Here is a 17719-nt window from a genome sequence, read left to right on the forward strand (position 1 = left end):
GGGCCATGCACAAGAATGCGCAACTGACGGAAGTTTGGATTGGAGATTTTAAATTTGATCAACTCCTCCATGATATTTTCCTTGCTACTGTGGACATGTGGAAATTAAATAGAAAAAAGATATAGCATTCGAATTAGGCTTTAAATAGGCATGCACAGATACTGATACTGGATCGGCCCGATACTTGCTCACCATACTGGTAATATTAGGCAATGACACTTCTATTGCACAACATAAAGCAACATCCCGTCACGTTCTGTTGACTTGAAGCAGTATGGGAGGTATGTTACTACGTTTGATTCAAATGTGCGAACAAAGATTAATCTATGCGTCTATGTTTTACTGTTAAAGACTGCTGATGAACTGTGCTGATGAGTATTTTGCTTCCCAAACTGTCTATTCCAAGTCAAGTCAAATAAGCTTTTATTGTCTCTTTCTTCATATGCACAAGTCATACAAGGAAAATTAAATTATGTGTCTCTCCTTATGTGTATTCTTCTGTGATTAGGCCTATCCTACAGGAAACAGTACCACTTGATTGGCACCTTTACCTGGCTTCAGGTTAGGTTGAATGGCCAATGTGCCTTCCACATATGTGTAACTACCTAGGCTAGCCTATATCAGGGCGTGTCTTTTCATTTGAAAAGTTTGGCACTGATGATAGTCTGAATGACCGAAAACCTTTTGCACTTCACTGAGTAGCACTTTGTTTATTTTCCTCAAGCATTAAAAATTTGCATCGGCATCAGTGGTGTGCGAGTTCCTTCTTGCTGCTTCACATAATTCATGCTGCCCATTCACAAATGTTACCTTTTTCACAGATACTTTGTACTTAAAACCACCATCACAGAATGACTAGAAAAATTGCACTTTACATACATGGATCCTGTCCATATCTTCTCCCTGAAATAGACATTTTAGCTGCAAAACCTTTTTTTGGTAAAACTCACTTGTTTACCACCACACATGCTTGACACCATCTAAAGCAGATTTGTTTATCTTGGTCTCAAGAGAGATGAACAGACCAAGGATATGGATCACTGGAACCATGTCGTGTGATCTGAAGAGACCAAGATAAACAAATTTACTTTAGATGGTGTCAAGCATGTGTGGTGGTAAACAAGTGAGTTTTACAAAAAAAAGTGTATCCTCTCCTTTCAATCCCTTTTCATTTCGAGACGATTTAAGCCAACACAGCCCCTTCTCTACTGGATTTTAATCTGGGGTGTACTCATTTTTGTGAGTAACTTATATGTTCAAACATTAATGGCTGTATTTTTTTCTGAGTGAACAAGACATTTAAGCGGTTAAATATGTTGTTAACAGGTCACTAATAATTGTGTCGAAGTGAAATTTCAGTAATGCTTTCCTATGAAAATATATACTCACAAATCAGCAAAAACTATCAGGGGTGTACTCACTTTCATGATATACTGTACTTTCGTTATACTGGTAAATATTCGTTTATTACTTAGTAAATAAAGTTGGAAGTGGTCGCAAGACTCGTCGTTCACTCACAAATTAATTGCATAACCATCAGCTGACTAGGGACAGTGATCAATTATACTTTTAATACTACTGACTTGACTGATTAGGTGTTTTTACTTGAAAATAGACAGAAATAAGCTTTTTGAAAAATGTGGGGCCATCAATTGTGCCGTGTTGACATTGCTGTTGGACTGCTGCTGGAATTGATATTTTTTGTTGAGCATCTATCTCTACACGTGTTCATGTACAGTTTTGAAACCCTTTGTGTAAATTAACATTAAGCTGTAAATAGTCACAGATATAAAGACAATGCATTGAATGAGAAGTGTGCAAAAACTTTTGGCCAATACTGTATGTGTTAATTTGGTTTAAATTTACAATTTATAATGGTCATGATGTTCACAAGTATAATTTTGTTCCCAACCCCAATGATTACAAATGATCTATTAAATTCCATGAATTTCTAATAAAAACATTATTGACTTCTGCAACTCCCTCCTGGCAGGTCTACCTGCTCCTGCCAGGCTCTGCCACCTGCTCACTCTAAGCATTCATAGTCAAGACTGTTCTCCATCATTGTTCCTCAGTAGTGGAATGTTCTCCCAGATAGGCCAAGAGTATTAGCTCAAAAATAGGCCCAACCCGGAACAAATTAGTAACAAGCTGGATTTCTCAGATTATGTTCAGAATACCTTTAGGAACATCAACATACCAAAAGTCCCCGGGAATTCACCTTGGGCTTTCCGAGATATTCAAGATGGCGCCCAAATTACATGATATTAGTGTTAAATGCAATAACTTCTGAATGGGTGCATGGATTGTTACAAAATTTGGTGTGCTAACACTTTGTAATTACTAACTGATGTGATTTAATTTTGGAGGCCACCACTTTCAAGATGGCCGATATTCAAGATGGTCAACATGTTTGGTGGAAATTCGTTCAACCTTTCGGAAATTATGACACAAATTTTGTGTGCTCTATAGTACTCTATACACTCTATAGTAGGTACATGATCTGCCAAAAATTTGGAGACCAACGCCTTCAAGATGTTTTTGGTTCAAGGTCCCAGTGACTGAAATATTACAACACGGTATACACATAATACATATAGATATTGTTATGATAAGTAGTGGAGTCTGTTACGGGAGAAAAAGGCCATTGCCGTTACGGAGCAGACAAAAGCATCAGATATGCATATCTTAAGTCCTGAGTATACTATGGAGTGATAGAGGCCTTTATGCTTAGGAAATTATGTAAGGGTTAACGTTCGGCGAGAAGGTCGCTACCGTGGAATAGCAGCACGACAGAGAGAATCTTTAGACCCAGACGCGGAGCGGAGGGGTCTTGTTCTCTCTGAAGTGCTGCTATTCCACGGTAGCGACCCGCTTATTATATGGATATACTTAAATGATTCACACATGGCGGGGACATTTCTTTAGGCCTATTTAATGTTAAGTTTATTATAGTTTTTCATGTCAAAAGATTGTTGCTGCGCAAAACAGTGCCGTTGTGGAACACCGCTAGGCAACAGCTAGGTAGCCAGGACAACAGGTGTTGTCTATCACAGCAGCTGATTAGAGTCTTGTTGAAAAGTCGCTTTAGCAGTGAAAAGTCTTGTTGCCATTGACAGCGGTCTGATATAGACCAACCCGTCCGTTATCGAAAAATAACAGACGTGCGAACGTTGGGGAGCCCCATTGAAATGAATGGAGCATTCGACCGATGACGTCACACCATATAATAAGGATAATTAATATGCAATACAACATACATAGAGTATATTGACAAATACTTTATGATTAGTTTTAAAACAGCAAAATGGTAACATGGCTACCTAATCACTTAATTTATTGATTGCTCAATATTTCTTTGTGGGTGTGGGCCTTTGTTCAAAACATGTCTGTCTGCCGTCCCTCACACACACACACTAGAGTGTGGTTCGGGCCGTTTTTTTTCTGTCCGAGCCCGGCCCTCAGCCGGCAGAAACGTGTTCGAATCCAACCCCAGCCCGAGACTAATTGTGGTGTGTTAAGCCGGGCATACACTGTGTGATATTTTCACTCGTGGGTCTTAAGCTTCTGCTCAAACTGCACGATGGAATTTCACTGTTTAAAAGTTCACAGCTCACGACTCACGTCCTCACACTACACGAGCCGACAGTCGGATGCGAGCCAAATGCTTCCACCGTACGACGCGACAGGCATGTTTCCCCGATCTGCAGAGGAGGGAACATGCGCACCTGAGGTGGAGATGAGGTCGCGCTCAACAGCGAATCGCACGGCCCTATTCATTTGTGCATGTGAAATGTCAAATCGTGTCGTAGCACTGCTTTAACTGTGCGATTTACGCACGAGCCACGACCAGAATTTCAAACCGTTTTGATTTTCTTGCGACCCTGCGATTGCACGGTCGTGAGGCGAAATCGCTTGTCGTTACCCCATGTACACTGCACGATGCAAGACTCACGATTGACCTGCGATTGAGCAAGAAATCAGCCCGACTCTCAAAAAGTCGTGCGAGTGCCAAATCGGGGCAAAATCGGGGCAAAAGTCGCAAAGTGTAAGCCCAGCTTTAGGAATCACACACACGAAAGTGTATCTCGTTTAGGAGCTTTAATGAAAACACATTCACCTCGCATGGACACATGTACAAGAATGATTGCCTCGCTGTCATTCTACTCTAGTTATGATCTCGCGTGTGTCACTATCTTAATCTCGCGATAGGTTACTATTATTCTCAGAACACTACATCTTCCCTCTTTTTAATAATGAAATTCCTGGAGGTAGAATTAAAGAAAAATCATATCTACATCACTGTAGCTGTACTGTATTAACTCAACTTAAGTGTTCTTTCTTTTTCCTAGATCAGAATGAAAAAATAAACATCTGTTTAGACTAAACTTAAAAGTAGTTCACCCTTCCCTCTTTTTAAACAACAAAATCATTTTTTTTTTTTTTTTTTTAAGCAAAGTTAGAGTTCAGGAAGACATCACATAGTCCTTCTGCCACGCAGGTGGGGACCTGACACGAGTAGACTTCACAGGAACATCAGGTGACGGTTCTGCTGTCACGGGCTCTGGATCTATGGAAGGGGAGGAATGGGTTAGTGTGGTATTGGTGATTGGGACAGACTCAGCCGGTGTGGTGACTAGAGTCGGACTGGAGGGGGCGCTGAGACTGACATCACCGTCGAACTCCTTGACATGAGCGGCGTTTCTCATTTTGGGTGGGTTGTTGGGTTGTTGGATGATGACTGCATTTCCTTGTTTACTGATGACTTCATATGGCTGTGAATCGAAGTTGGAGTCTAGCTTGTTTGACTTGTGTAGGTTCTTGCAAAGAACGGTGTCTCGTTGTTGTATTTCCTGATCCTTGGCTCCCCTTCTCTGATCCGCAGCAATGTTGCGTTTCAACTTGTGCAGAGCGTCCTTGTCATGAATTTCCTCTGAAGCAGCGGCATGGGGTTCATCACCGTCAGCAGGCATACCGGTGAAGCTTGGCAGTTTGTCACGGAGCTCTCTGTTCATCAACAGCTTTGCCGGGGTTACTCCTGTGACTGTATGGGGAGTGGTCCGGTAGTGGAACAGAAAACTTTTCAGTGCAACTTTCCAATCTTTGTTTTCAATCTTGGCAATTTTGACTGATTTCAGAATTGTTCTGTTAAACCTTTCCACTTCTCCGTTCGACTGAGGCCAATATGGTACTCCCTTCAGCTGCGTGATGCCATGTGTGGTAAGGTAATCATGGAACTCTCTGGACGCAAACGGTTGTCCATTGTCGCTTCTCAGATACTTGGGATAGCCATGAATTTGGAACATCATTTCGAGAGCATTAATCACATTGGTTGCATTTGTGACTTTCATGTAGGCAACTTCGGGCCACCTGGAGTAGTAGTCGACTACGGCAAGCACGTAGTTACCTTCAGAGATGCTCAGCAGGTCAATTGCAAGGTAAGTCCAGGGTTGGTCTGGCAATGGCGTGCGCTCTAGCTCTTCTGGTGGAGCGTTCTTGCCACTTACTTCACATGGGTAGCATTTCTTAACTTTCTTTTCGACCATTTTGTCAAGTTCAGGCCACCAGACTTTTGTTCGCAGTCGTTTCTTTGTTTTCCCGATTCCTTGATGTCCTTCATGTCCTAACCGTAGCACATGCTTTTGCAGGGCTTCGGGAATCACGATCCTGTGTCCTCGCATGACCAGCTGTCCAGCCGTCCAAAGTTCATCTTTGACCGCCTGGTATACTGTGCCTTTAAAGCAGGTCCAGCCATTTTTCTGTATGGCTTGACGTAGCTTGGAGATGGTCGGATCGTCCTTTGAAGCCTGCTCGAGCTCACGGGGGGTTAGAGCATGAGGTACGGAATCTTTGATGATGCTGTAGATGTACTCATCGGCCTCCCTCTCCTCAGCTTCATCGCGATGACCAACGGGTTGACGACTCAGGGGGTCGGCCTTGTTGGTTTTGCCGGGAATGTGGAGGACTTGGTAGGTAAACTGTTGCAGGTACAGCAACCACCGTTCCACTCTGGCTGATGGGGGTATTGAGTTGGGTGAGAGCACTTTCACAAGCGCCTTGTGATCGGTGAGGATCTTGAACTCACATCCGATGAGGTACAAACTGAATTTTCGACAGGCCCAGAATACTCCGAGAGCTTCTCTTTCGAACTGAGAGTAGCGTGACTCAGTAGGTGTGAGCTTCCTGCTGGCGTAGTAGACAGGCTTCCAGACTCCGTCTGTCTGTTGTTGCTCTAAGATGGCGCCTACGCCGATTGGGGAAGCGTCACAGGTAATTCTGGTTGGTCTGCCAACTGAGTAGTAGGCCATGACGGGGGCGTCGATCAAAGCGATCTTGAGCTGGTCAAACGCACGCTGTTCTTCCTTCTCCCATTTCCACTCAGCATCGTGCTTTGTGAGTTCCCAGAGAGGCGCAGTTATTGTGGCGAACTGTGGGACGAACTTTGCACAGAACTGGGCCAATCCGAGGAAACTACGCATTTGTGACGCGTCAGTTGGTGGGGGAGCATGCGTGATGGCTTTGACCTTTTCATCTGACACCTTTAGGCCGTCTTGTGACAGGACGTGGCCCATGTACTTGATGGATGTCAGTTTGATCTGGCATTTCTTCTCATTGACTGTCAGTCCTCTTTCAGCTAGCCGTTGCACCACGGTAGCCAGCCTTGCGTCATGTTCAGCTTCTGTGCTGCCAACAACGACTATGTCGTCAGACATGTTGTACGCACCTGGACAGTCTTTGATAACTTGGCTGATTATCTGTTGGAATTTTTCCGAGGCCATGTTCACTCCGAACAGGAGCCTTTTGTATCTGTAGAGTCCTCCTGGCGCAGCGAAAGTTGTGATTTCTCTGGAGTCGGGGTGGAGCTCTACTTGATGATACGCCATGTTGAGGTCAATTTTGGAAAAGTATTTCCCTCCGGCCATTTCCTGGATGGTTTCGTCGATGGTAGGCACCGGATGACGCTCACGGACGATGGCCACGTTGGCTCTTCGCATGTCAACGCAGATTCGCACATCTCCATGTTTGCGGTCATTTTCTGGTCTTTTCTCCACAGTGACTAGTGGATTCACCCAGTGAGCCGGTTCGGACACTCGCTCGATGACGTCTAGCTCCACTAGCTCTTGTAGCTTTCCGATGACGCGCTTCCGTCGGTTGAATGAAATTCGTCGCACTGGCTGAATGACTGGAGTGACGTCAGGATCAATTTTCAGTCTGAGCTGGTAGTTTTTGAGTTTCCCCAGCCCAGTGAAGACTTTTGGGAACTGTGTGCGTAGACTTGACCATACGTCGGCTCCAGAACAGCTCAGGATGTTCGCGTCGATGCCAACTCTCAGCAGTCCTAGGTGTTTGCTGGTTCTGCTGCTTAGGAGTGGTGCTTGTGCTTGTGGCACCACGAAGAATGAAGCAGTGGCACGCCGTGTTGTGTTTGGGACTTCAACTTCAAGTGTGCATTTGCCTGAGAGCGTGAGGGCTTGTTTACTGGCATAAGAATACAGTTTGGTAGAGGACGGCTGTAGACTGACTTGGGGCCTGGCCTTCTGTAATCTTTTAAAATCATGCACTGACAGCGTGTTGTGGTGAGCACCAGAGTCTATCACCATAGGTAAGGTGAAACCGTTCAGGTGCAGGTCTAGGGTGTCATCTGCTGTAGATAACCTGAATAGGTAGAGATCTTCGGCATCACTCTGTGAGTCATTGCTTTCTCCTTCTTCTAACCTATGTTGACCTTTTGTTTTTCGACCTTTGCTTTGCTTTGGATCATCCCTGCTGCGACCTGAGGCTCTGCTGTGACCCTGTGAGCCCGGCTTGTCATGTTGGTTTGACTTGCTCTTGTCTTTGTGGAAGCAGAGATCATCAAAATGACCCTTTTTGCCACAGTGGCTGCACTTGTGGTTCTTGGATCGGATGCATTCGCGACCTATGTGTCCTTGTGCACCACATTTGTAGCACCCTGACTGTGATGGTGACTTGGGCTTTGGTTTGGGCCTTGCTCTGCCAGAGACATGGTTTGTGTTGGATGGAGGGCTGAGAATTAGTGCATCTTTGTGGTGGTATGAGCCAATTACTTGGATAAGGCGATCCAGTGTGAGATTATCTTCTCTGTATAATTTGGCTTTTAATTCAGAATCTTTAATGTGCAGTAGTACTTTATCTCTGACATGGTTATCAGCTTCAGCATTGAAGTTGCATGTTTTCACTAGTACTTTGAGGCGAGTGATGAAATTATTTATTGTTTCACCAGCATTGGGCTCTGTTTCCCAGAATTTTGTACGGGATTTTGGAATGTTCTCCCTTAATGCCATCGTGTTGTCGAAGATTCCGATGGCTACTTGAAATACATCTCGTGCAGCTCGCTGATCATTCGCGAGTTGGTGGGCTTTCTGCTCGTCAGTGAAATTTTTCCATATCTCACGCAGTCCCTCTCCCCCAGTTAACAATAAAACAGCTCGCTTTTGTGCTGCATTCACAACTCCTGATGCTATGATATATATTTCAAGTTCACTCTTCCACATTTCCCATCGTTGATGTAAAGTTTCAGGCTCGCCAACTGTGTCCAACGGCTTCGGTGGTGTGAGACCACCCAGTGCAACAGCATTGGCCATCTTTACTTTCGGTTTTAAACAGGTCTTCTAACAGGTTTTTCTAGGCAGTAATTCTGGCATATGCACGCTCAATTTTGGTTATTAAACGTTTTGGCATCACACAGAAAACTTTTTTTTTTCACTTCCCTGAAAGAGTGTCGTCGAATTTTCCAGTGAAGATCCGGAATCGTAGCTCCGACGTTAGTTGCAATGTTGCGAGGTCGTGACTTGCAGATTTCTTTTTTTCTGCTCCGGGTCCGTTAACAGCTTCGAGGGCTTTTCATTCCGTCCGTCTATGCTGTCGGGGACATCCTCGTCGCCAGTTGTGGTGTGTTAGGAATCAAACACACGAAAGTATATCTGTTTATGGAGCTTTAATGAAACACATTCACCTCGCGTGGACACATGTACAATAATAATTACCTCGCTATCATTCTACTCTACTTATGATCTCGCGTGTGTCACTATCTTAATCTCGCGATAGGTTAATCTTATTCTAAGAACTCTACACTAATTAAAATGTTTGTGTCCGAGCCCGTCCGAAGCCCGAGACCACTGTCATAACAACAGAACCATGTGCGCAAGCAACATTTTCTATGTGGGCTCCATATTCAATATAACACGTGATAAATAGCCAGGATAGGCAAAGACGTTACGATGAGGCAATTTGCAGTAGCCTAATTTAGTTACACGCGCATAGTAAGTAAACGCACACGAACACACACACACACACACACACACACACACACACACACACACACACACACACACACACACACACACGTGACGGCGCACCTTATGTTTCTTTCGGTTAGACTAACCAGAGATGTTGGGTGCGGTGATCGAATGCATGGGAGGGGCGTGAGAGGATAAGAAAGGCGAAAACTAACAAATAAGTTTTGGATGCAGTCAGCGTGGCTACCGGAGCATCTGTTATACTGCTGGTGCAAATAAATCCGCGCCAGTCCCGTGAAGCTGCCGCTGTCGTTAAGAAGGATAGGCTATAAGTTAACCCCGAAGAACAGTAGCCTGTTCGGCCCTCCCAGAGAATGCAATTTCCCCTTATCTCCATGCGGTCAATATAATATCAGGAAAGGTTGCACGCGCATAGTTACAACTTACAACTGTACAGTAAAAGTGACAACAATTAAGATCCTATGTGAAGGACATGACATGTCACAGTGGACAAAATAGTAACAGGAAACCTCTTCGCCCCTACCTTACTCCACATAGCGTGTGCGTCATCTTAGTTATCCACATTATGCTCCTTGCTAGCCCATGCTTCGAATGTAATCCTTGGCGAATAATACAGTGACAAACTTTGTCATTTTATGTTCAACCTTCAAAGACAGTCTTGAAGGCATACTAAAACATGGCCTACACTACAACAAAAGACCACGCGTTAACTGACAACTGTTGATTTGGCGCTTATTAAGAAAGCAAGTTGACTCGGCATCCTTGCTCAGCTGACTCTGAGTGAGCGTCCAAATGTTGGTAACTGGCGCGTGCATACAGCCAATAATAACTAGTCTAATAGCTTAGCTTCAAAATATAAAGGAATCGTTCAGTTTATGATACAAGCATGAAAATTGGTACACATATAGCCAAAGGCATTCCAAAAAGAACTGGATATGGAGCCATTGTGAATTTTCAACATGGTGGCCATGGCAGCCATATTTCAAAATGACCGCCAGCCACAACAGTTTTCTTGGATATAATATATTTTAGACATATTTACCATTCATACCACTTGGTAAATGTGATATGGATAATAGAAAAGTTGTCATGAATATTCAAGATGGCCCCCATTTTCAAGATGGCAGCCGTCACTTGGTGATATCGGTGTCAAATCAGTCATTTTTCATGATGCAGAATTCAAATTTGTAACTTTGGAATTAACCAGAAGCTTCCTTTTATCTCATTCTATACTTAATATACAGTATAGTATCACTGTTTCTTTCAAGATGGCAGCCCATGTCAGATAATCATACAATAGTGGAGTCTGTTAAGGGTTTTACCGTTACGGAAGTTAGAAAAGCACTTTGCATGGTGTTTCTTTAGGGTATATGCTGTAATTCTAGCCTAAGAGCCCTCAGATGTTTCTTCTACTGTCATATACAATATGTCATGTTGTGTAATGCATTACATTGTTATTAAATGACATTATAGTAGCTGACAATGTTAATATAGTCCGGAACTCAGCAGAGATGAAAGGGCAGTGGTAGCCTGCTTGACCAGATTGATGAAACTACAAAAATGTACATAGTGCATTGGCACTGCCCTCAAGATTCGATTTGATTACGATTCGGGAGGTAGCGATTCGATTCGATTTGATTCAATTCTACAATGCATTGCAATATATTACATTTCTACTGACAGCAAAGCAAATGTTTCATCAGTCATGATGAGGCAATACAAGTAGTCAGATACTGAACAACATTTTACTGGCTGTTTTCTGAATCTGAATTCAAATGAGCATTTCCCACACTAAAACTATGGTGAGAATAGACGACTGCTGCTAATGCTTGCTGAGCAGCATCTGAATGGGGAAGCGTCAGTGCAAGATGATGTCCAAGGTAGCAGGTTCTCCATCCTCTAATTTCCCTGACAGATATTTTTTATTTGTATGAGAGAGGGTAAAGGACAGGACCTCTCCATATGTATGAAGAACCCATAAGATCACCTAATTCTACATTCTCACAAGTAGCATTGTGCATATTGAGTGCATTTCTGCCATCTTTAGAATGGCATTACAGATTATTCAATATACATATAGGCTACAGTATGTCTTCAGTTCAAATTAAATGGAAATGTTTTCTAAGTAGGTGTTGAGGCAGAGGTAAATTGTTTTTTCCTGAATTTGCAAACAAGTCCTCACCAAGTAATTGTGTCACAAGTTGCATTACAGTTAACTCAGTAATCATTGAGTACTTCAATTGGTACTTCAAAACTGACAGTTGATGGACAACATGTACCATAGGTCTTTGCCACCATTACATCTATATAAAACAACAACTCTCATATGGTATACAGGTATACTATAAAAGTAAGTCATTACTGTACTCATTTTCTTGATATGCAAGGCACACACATAGTCTGGGAGGAAGGATAGTCTACCATACCCCCCACCCAAACAAAATGCCACATGACTTTTTTTTAACCTTCACGAATTTGAGTGGTAACAGTAACATAACTAATTCCCACACATTACACTTTTTTGCTTTATACATGACCTCAGAATGCTCTACATAGTTGTTCTATAGTTGTACAGTACAGTACAGTACAGTACAGTGCAGTGCAGTGCAGTACAGTATATTACAGTAGTATACAGTACGGTGCAGTATAGAAAAGTACAGTAGAGTAAAGTACAGAACAGTATAGTACAGAACAGTACCATTCAGTACGGTGCAGTACAGTACAGTACGGTGCAGAATAGCAAAGTAGAGTACAGTACAGTAGCATACAGTGTAGTGCAGTATAGTAGCATACAGTATAGTGCAGTACAGTACAGTACAGTATTTCACATTACAGTACAGTAGAGTACAATACTGTACAGAAGTATACAGTATAGTACAGTACAGTATTTCACATTACAGTAGGCCTACAGTATTTCACATTACAGTAGGCCTACAGTATTTCACATTACAGTAAAGTACAGTAGAGTACAGTACAGTATTTCACATTTTAGTACAGTATAGTATAGTACAGTGCAGTACTGGGTCCTAAGGAAGCATGTTCTAAATGTCACGCTTTTGTCAGCTCCGTAACGCTAATGGCCTTTTTCTTGAAAATGGCGGCCATCTTGAATATTCATGACAACTTTTAAATGATCCATAAGACATTTACCAAATGGTATGAATGGTAAATGTGTCTAAAATGTCATATTATATCCATTACTCATAAGAAAACTGTTGTTGCTGGCGGCCATTTTGAAAAATGGCTGCTATGGCCACCATGTTGAAAATTCACGATGGCTCCATATCCAGTTCTTTTTAGAATGCCTTTGGCTATATGTGTACCAATTTTCATGCTTGTATCACAAACTGAACGATTGTTTTGGTTAGCCGCTGCACTAAATCTCTCACACGAGTAGCCTACCAACATTTTCATTTAGCCTATTCAAATCCTTATTTTTAAATCACAAAACTGCCGTTTGCATGAACTGAAACGTTTCATCTGGTTGCTTACAATTTTCACAATGTCCGACAGATATTCTATTTTTTTTGTCCGAGTCCGGCCCGGCCCGTCGGGTTCCGACCAGGCCCGTCAGATTTTGGTCGCGTTGCCATGCTCTAACACACACACACAAAAGTCTTTCAAAAACTTTAAACAACAGCATAAAAATCGCATTGGCTTTGGAGGGATACAGCTGTCAAAGTAAGTCATCGAGACTATACTGTACTGTACTGTAGTGTAATGAACTGTAATGTACTCTACTGTACTGCAATGTAGTCTGCTGCACTGTACTCTACTGTACTGTAATATACCATACTGTGCCTATTCTATTCTAGTGTACCGTACTGTACTATAATCTACTCTACTCTAGTGTACTGTACTCTACTGAACTGTACTGTACTCTGCTGTACTGTATACTGTACTATACTCTACTGTACTCTACTGAACTGCACTATACTGTACTGTACTTTACTATACTGTACTATACCGTACTGTACTCTACTGTACTGTACTATACTGTAGGCCTACTGTACTATACTAGTGCTGTCAATCGCATAAATGCCATAGTTAACTCGTGATTAATCACATTTTAATCGCATAGTTATGTCTCATTTAAAATATCGATGTAGGTCGACAAAAAATGATATTTTTTCCCTTTTTTTTTTTTTTTAAATTAAAACAATGAGTGTTACACACTGACATCTGCCCTAATGGCATATGATATTTAGAAAATAAGGGGGAGAAAAATGATGAACAAAAACAGTGACAGGAGGGGAGAAAATGTGCCTATACAGCAAGGCTACATTTTCCTGGAGCAGTGTGGGATTGTGCCTCCTTTGCTTTTTTTTGCTAAATGACATGATAAGATCATCTGATAGCCTACATGCAGACTACTACATTCATAAAGATTTATTTCTTAGTGAGAAAATCAATAAGCCTGGGAATAACACTTTCAAACAAAGCTAGATCGTTAGCCTACTTATGACAGCTCTGTCATTCATAATGAGAAGTTACTGTAGGTTAGTGTTGTGGATGTAGGGGAGGAAACCACATCTGTTTGTTAACAAGAAAATTTGATGCTCTGTTGATCATATGCAACAGCCAATAATAACTCTTCAAGTTGCTCAAAACTTTGTAGTCTTAAAATGGATGTAGGATTCAAAACGAACTATCTGGGGGCTGTTTAAAAGTATGCAATGTTTATAAAATAGTTTGTTGAATAGCACTACTTAGCTGCCAGCAGACTCAGAGTCATCAACAGTCACAGTGTTAGCTATTGTTCAGCCAATTCGAAGTCCTTCTGCACACTGTTTGCAACAAATGTTAGTCCATAACTTTCAAAAACGAGGCGGCATAGAGAGCTTTGTCAATCATTTGTTCACAGGCTGATACTGTCTGTGCTCATTCACTCCCTTGCACAGACTGAAAGCTTCCGATTCCGAATCCGAATGAGCAAGCCGAGGAGGCAGGGACACAAGGGGAAGGGGGAGGAGCAGTGTTGCCAAAAGAAAATCAGTCAAAGTCTCTATGGGCTTGCTGAAATTCGATATAAGTCACTAGATGACGTCATGACGTTACGTATGACGTCACAATGTCACGCACGCCGCGCTGATCTACAGAAAACGTGCCCACATGCCTTCGTCTACAGTACAAATGGGCGGTGCTAACTACGTTACGGAGATCAGAGCTAATCTGCAGCCCTGCGTAACCGTGGCAAACGCTTCTGATGGCGGCGCAGTCAGAATTATGTGGAAAAACGATGAATTTGTCAGTGAAAATGCACGTTTTAAAAAGTGGCCAAATGCACCAAAAAGTCGCTAGATGAGTTTTTTGTCGCCATGTGCCCGAGATTCACTGCGGTCGGTGCGGACAGCCTGTTAGTGCTCATTTAAATTTGTCATATGCATATCCCAAGGAGCCGTTGTGGTAGCTTTTGTGATACGCACTGGATTCTCATGCCCCCTGTATCTGCTTGTAGGGTAGACCGAGTAAAGTTAAGTACAGGGTACAGTTTAGGTAAATCAAATATACCTGTGTATATACAACAAGACTCTGATCTAATTCCAAAGTGTAGGCATAACAAATGACAGTCCCAAAACATTTGCTGACCATATCGAAGATTGTGTAATCTCGGTTCATGTTGACATTCGGTTCCTGCCATATCTTTGACCCATATCGCTTGCCGTAGCCTCATACAAGCAGATGTATATGTGCATGAGAATTCCTGTGCGCATCACAAAAGCTGCCACACCGTAGTACATCTTGTCTCACGTCTGTCTCTACCCGCCACTGAAAATGCATTGTGTGGTGTCCTGGGGAGGGAGTCTGATTTGCCTCTCACAAGACCAGCGAAATAGTCGCTAGATTCGGCCAGATCGAGCCTGAAAAGTCGCTAAGTCGCTAGATGATTTTTTTTTCGCCAGAGGTGGCCAAAAGTCGCTAAATCTAGCAACAAAGTCGCTAAATTGGCAACGGGAGGGGGAGGAGCAGGAGGAGCAGGAGGCTCTGTAGAGTCTTCTGTAAACGGCATGCTGGGAATTGTAGTTAAGCTATTGCTGTAACCCGAGGTCAGTCAGTTTATGAAAAAAAAAAAACTTCATAGGGTGAAATCTAGCATTAATCTCACGATAAAAAAAATAGCGGCGCTAGAAAGGGGTTGAGTTAACGCGATAATAACACAATAATTTTGACAGCACTATACTATACTGAACTGTATTGTACTCAGCTGTAACATAGGCTACTCTACTGTACTGTACTGTGCTGCACTGTACTGTATGCTACTGTACTATTGTACAACTATATAGGACTGAAACATGTACTATAAAGGTGAACCATTACTCATTTTCTTGATATGCAATGCATACATATAGTCCAGGAGGAAGGATGGCCTACCATGGCTTGGTTTGGCTAAATTGGTCTCATCTCATTGCAGGTAATTGACCCCACCCCCCAACACCAGGACAAGATTGAGACAGAGAGGCTTCGTAGAAAGGCATTTTGGATTCATACTCTAAATTCAGTGGAGTCTCAGGGCATAAATGAGTTGCCTTCTGTAACATTTGTAACAATTGCTCCAGCATCGCAGCTGTGGTCTTGTAATAATTGTAGCTGTGGTTTTATTGACAATGTTCTTTGTGTATTGTTTTTTCCACTTTTTTGTTTTGTTTTGGGAAGTTGGCAAGCTGTCTAATTGTCTTGTCCTGGTGTTGGGGGGTGGGGTCAATTACCTGCAGTGAGATGAGACCAAGTTTTAGCCAAACCATTTAGCCCTCCAAAAAATCAGCTTTTTCTAATCCAAGAAGGCACCAAATTAGAAATTTATACTACTATTCTACTATATTATATGACCCACTTTCAATACATATTAATTTCGGTTACACTCCGCCATTCCGACACACCGCCATTCCGACATTGATTTCTTATTGCATTTTGGGCCATTTCAGGGGGGAAAAACGGGCATGTAGCCGATGAGTCTGCACCAGTTGCTGCACTCATTGTCTCCACTCCTTTGCGCTTGTAAACACTTGCAACAATGTCAAAAAGACATGAAAGGTGATGTTTGAGTGTTTGCTAACAAAACAAGCTAAAGGGGGCTTCTAACCTTAAACAATACCTAGCACAAGGAAGGCATACAAGGTGCGGGGACATCAGGTGTTGCAATCTTGTTAGCCTACTGTCGGAATGGCGGTGTGTCTGAATGGTGATTGCCCCCCGTTCGTCTCCACCGGTGGAATGCCCCTTTAAGTCGTTAAGGAATTACACGGCATCAAAGTTGGGACCTTTTGGGATGCATGTGGACATTTTTATGGAAATATTTTCATTATCTTACTACACAGTTTCTGCTTAAGTGACTTACTAGCATAGGATATTTGATTGGTAGAAAGTTAGTTAAATGGCCTACTCATTATTTTCAAAATCCATAAGGGATCCTCATCAGAACAACGTCACAAACAGTTATTGGTTGTGTGGTGACAGTGAAATGGCTATATGTAAGAAGTGAAATTGTGAATTGTCACAATTTTAAATAGAGAGGAAAGTGAGGATGATGGCTAGGCCTACTGCACAGTAATTCTCATGTTTACAAGCAGCTTCTGGAAATAAATGAAGAGCTTTGTTGCAAAAATGACCTAAACACCATTTTATTATTGGAAATAACTATTCAGAGGTCTAGACATTTCATCTGTGTGAATTCTTGGCATTGAAATATTTTGAGAAAATACTTTTTACACTCTATATAAAATCCATATTGCAACGCAATGCCCAATAAAAAAAATGTCACGAAGCTCTTCATACTTAGTAGTATGAAGAGATCAAATGCAAAAAAAAAAAGGGTAGCAAAAACAACATGCTAGTTTGGTATGCTGGTAAGAGTAGGCAAGTATGATTACATAATATGGACTTTTAGATACTTACAATGCTTGAATATCCCTCCAGGGTTCATGTGACACTACCATTAAGCAGCAACAGAGAAAGATAGAAGAGAGTGGTGTTATTGTTACAATACAAACAAAACAATTAAAAACATCTGGGTGGATATAAATAAGACGTGCACACACACACACACACACACACACACACACAAATCGTTATTTTGACAGGACCTACATTCTCCAGCAGGCATATGAACGTGCTTTGTTGTTTCCATCGTTACTGCAAATAAATGAGCAGAAACATGCATTAATGTAGTTGGGAAACATGATAACTTAAAGGCAGGGGTACTCCACTAAAAGTCCCACAGCGCCAGTTTCTCCAAATTTCCCCCAATGAAGCCCCCCCCCACCCCCAAATAAAATTAAATAAAATCAAATTATAAGGCCTTTGTAAGCATACAACACACACAGTCACACACACAGCAGATATTTAGTTTACAGTGACAGGAGGGGAGAAAAATTCTCTCATACAGGGCCTACAGCAGTGTGGGATGAGGTGCCTGCCTTGCTCACATTGCCACCCTTCAGTAT

The 17719-nt window shown here is 42.2% G+C and overlaps 1 long non-coding RNA gene across 1 annotated transcript; it reads right to left on the bottom strand.

The window, feature by feature from the left end:
• Positions 1-20: 20 nt before the first annotated feature.
• Positions 21-17403, bottom strand: LOC134446734 (uncharacterized). The gene is made up of 3 exons (XR_010034470.1): positions 17364-17403; positions 17172-17205; positions 21-87 (listed from the first exon to the last, which is right to left on the bottom strand). It is a non-coding gene; the product is annotated as an uncharacterized LOC134446734 (long non-coding RNA).
• Positions 17404-17719: the final 316 nt, after the last annotated feature.

This window comes from Engraulis encrasicolus, chromosome 4, assembly GCF_034702125.1.
Source record: "Engraulis encrasicolus isolate BLACKSEA-1 chromosome 4, IST_EnEncr_1.0, whole genome shotgun sequence".
Classification (NCBI taxonomy): domain Eukaryota; kingdom Metazoa; phylum Chordata; class Actinopteri; order Clupeiformes; family Engraulidae; genus Engraulis; species Engraulis encrasicolus.